Here is a 3,471-nt window from a genome sequence, read left to right on the forward strand (position 1 = left end):
CAGCTTACATAAAACTCTAATTTTATTTCAATTTTTTTTTTTCCTGCTTTGTATCACTTAGATAAAAAAAAATAGTTAAACGTACTAAAAGGTGTAGACAAAATATAAAAAAAAGCTAAAAAATCCCAACTCCTAAGTCCCATTAATTTAATTTGTCTTGAGCCTCCAAATTCTCCGGCTCTGCGCAGACTTTTTCCATTAAAGATGAGAGGACTGTAGAATTCCCGTGGCTAATAATCTACTCCACAATGTTAAATTGGGCAGAAGGTATGAGTATGACCTATTAAAAGTGAATCAAGTTGGCCCAACCTTCAGAAGTGTAAGAACAATTACCAACTGTCTGTACTTTGTGTGTTTCAGTTTCAATTTTACCTACCACTACATATGATTTGTCACTTGCAATGCCAGAAAATCTCCAGACAACATGAGGCAACACTAATATAGATTTAAGGAGATTATCATATTTAGGTAGCAGATGCATAATAGTCTAAAACCTCCAACAGCAGACTTTAAGATCATAACTATTAATAATAGCAGACTTTAAGATCATAGTTACATTAGGATTGAGAACAGCAGACTTGATGAAAACCTCTAAAATAGAAAATCAAATAACATAGTTACATTAGGATCGCCATGAAATACAGAAAATCAAATAACTATAAGAGAAAACCAAATTGAATAGAGAGCTTATTACTAAAGAAGGCCCCAAATTATAAATCAAAGCATATAGCATCGAATCAAACTACCAAAGTAATAAGAGTAATAGAATCAAAACAGAGACTTAAACCACTCTCGAGAACTTTTTCATGTTGTTCTTTTTTCTTCTTCTTATTTTTAGAAGTAATCATATATGCAAGTTCATGGAAAATATTAAAAAGTATTCATTCAGGCATACCAGAAGTAAAGAAAAGAAATAGTTGTCCTTCAAAATGATTGAATGCTAGAAAGGTAATTCATTCGAACTCACAAAGAAGATCAGGAATTCAACTAAAACATAAATTTAATTACTTGACTGACCTAGAGAGTAATGTCTGTAAGTAAGCAGCCCCAAATAAAGCCAGACTCAAAGCACTCTTCTTATGCTCCTCCGAATCACTAAGGTCCTGTAAATTCCATTAAAATCAAAGAATAGCTAAAGAATAAAAAAGAAATAACAAAAATAGTATCTTTAGTTTTCTTTTCTCAGATTATCAGCAGAATCTGAGATTGGCTGCTGTTCAAAAGGAAAACTACAAATCAGTAAACCAAATGATCATAAGTATTTGACAAAAAGATTAATCTTTATTGCTTTGTACTGATTGTATTGAGTTAGAATCTTTCTCCGATAGTTTATACCATACTATAGTTCCTCACCATATAATTTTATCAGTGTTGATCTCAGTGACTAACCTTGATAACCTTAGAACACACACAATTATCAACTAATCAATTAAAGAAACACGAACACAATTTTGTCTTCTTCTTCGGCTCAACTTTCATAGAAACACAATCCTTAAACCACCAATTATGCAAAAATTTTGTAAAGTATCCTATCATTCAAATATAGCGATCACCAAATAACAACAAAAAATCAAAACATCAACAAAAACCATCCATTGAAAACCACAGAACAACACCCAAACACATGGAAACCAAAATCAATACCCATAGAAACCAACATCAATTAAAACCCAAGCACAACAAAAATCATCCATTCAAAACCACAAAACTACACATATTGTTAGAACACCATCTCCCATTACACACCTCTTTCCTTCTTCTTTTGATTCCAAAAACGGAAGATCTACTATTGCAAGACTTCCTATCACCTTCGTCTCTCCGGTGTTTCTTTCAATCACAACAACAACGCAAGATCTACTGCAAGACTTCCTGAATCTATATCTCTCTCTTCTTTTTCTGCTTGACGGGTTTCTGGACTCATTGTAGCAACCCGAAATTGTCAGATAATTTCAGTATATATAGCCTTCTGTCGGTGTAACAGAGGCTTCTAGATCGGGTAGATAGAAGGCTCTTGTCGGTGGAAATTGGTCGGTGCAAATAAAAGCATCGAGATTTCCAGATACAGGATGAGAAGATTTGCAGATAGTCGGTCAATCGGTGTCTATATAATTGGATCGTGGCAACCCGTAATTTTTTTAAAAAAATGAGGGCAAAATAGTCATTTAATTCTGGCTCGAATGAACAGTGGCGCGCCTGTGAACAGTTGACGCCCTTTATATTATAGATAATGGGTAGTCATGGTAGTATAACTAACAACATATCACATAGAATTGATGTTATCTGGAGTAATATATTTGTGCATGTGGTGTGGTGGGCCGCATATGACTAGAGCAAATGTGCTTGACTGGCGTGTGTGTGTATATTTCGCAAGTGTACATGTACGGGATCATGCATATTGGTTGGTACCAATGGATGGTGTCATAGCTAGACAAGTTTGACATGTGTCCCCACGGTGAGGACCATGCATGAACTGGTCCTATGCTTTGAACTTGGTCAAGTGGCACATGTAAACACGTATTGATGACTTTAGTGTGATGTTTTAAAAATATGCTGCCATGTTCGATATATAGCCATGCTCAGTAATAGTGGCCTATGACAGATGTTTAAAGCGTGGTATCGATCAATATACTAATATATGAGACGAGAGCCAAAGACTTATCTGCTTGGCTGTCTGTTGTTGGTGGGATATTCAAACTATAGCATCATATGAGTACGAGCGCTAGAGGCAGCTAGCTCTCCGTCTTGATCGCCGAATCAAACTCGGATTTGGAGAAGGCTGGAATTATTCAGAGCGATCTTGGTTGATTGATGCTGGGTCTGCTCAGCCATATTAGGCTCTGGTTCTTCTTCTCCCATGGGGAGGAGACACCGGGCTCTATCAAATTTCAAAGGCCAATGGAGGCTACCGGTGAGCCTGCCGGGATTGTCTCTAGGAGGAAAAATTATGCCACCGGGAAGTGCTGCTATGTGATGAGACACCGGTAGGAGCTGTTATGACCTTGTTGCGAGGTGAAGTGGGAGTGAAGCAAGGCACCGGGAGTTGAGGAAGCTACCGGTGACAGTCTGCCGGGATGGGAAGGTGGGTGTCCAGACTAGTTTCCCAGGAGCCGAGACCCTCTTTTTTTTTTGGGACAAGCAACTCTTTGCTAAGAGTTGGTGGCTGAACACAGGGTGCCGGCAGCTATTTTCGGGTTGGTGAGACCAGCGGGTACCTAGAGAAGATAGTGTCCATAGGACTGCTGGTAAGATAAGTTGCCGGTAAGCAAGCTGCTGAGTTCTGACCGGTGTGTATGAGACAGGAGACATGAGGCTGTTCGAGGATCGTTGAGAGGTGAAGTTCCACTTCCGGGTACCAGAGTTCGTGAATTTGGAAGCAGAAATTGAGGTTACCGGGTACTGGGGTACTGGGGTAGGCTGTTGGTTACCGGGTAGTGCCAGAGATTGAGGTTGTCGGTGATGACAATCCGGGAG

At 38.7% G+C, this 3,471-nt stretch overlaps 1 long non-coding RNA gene across 1 annotated transcript; it reads right to left on the reverse strand.

Annotated features, from left to right (window-relative positions):
- Positions 1-986: 986 nt before the first annotated feature.
- LOC112174326 lies at positions 987-1,902 on the reverse strand. The gene is made up of 2 exons (XR_002925972.2): positions 1,747-1,902; positions 987-1,103 (listed from the first exon to the last, which is right to left on the reverse strand). It is a non-coding gene; the product is annotated as an uncharacterized LOC112174326 (long non-coding RNA).
- Positions 1,903-3,471: the final 1,569 nt, after the last annotated feature.

This window comes from Rosa chinensis, chromosome 6 (genome assembly GCF_002994745.2).
Source record: "Rosa chinensis cultivar Old Blush chromosome 6, RchiOBHm-V2, whole genome shotgun sequence".
NCBI lineage: Eukaryota > Viridiplantae > Streptophyta > Magnoliopsida > Rosales > Rosaceae > Rosa > Rosa chinensis.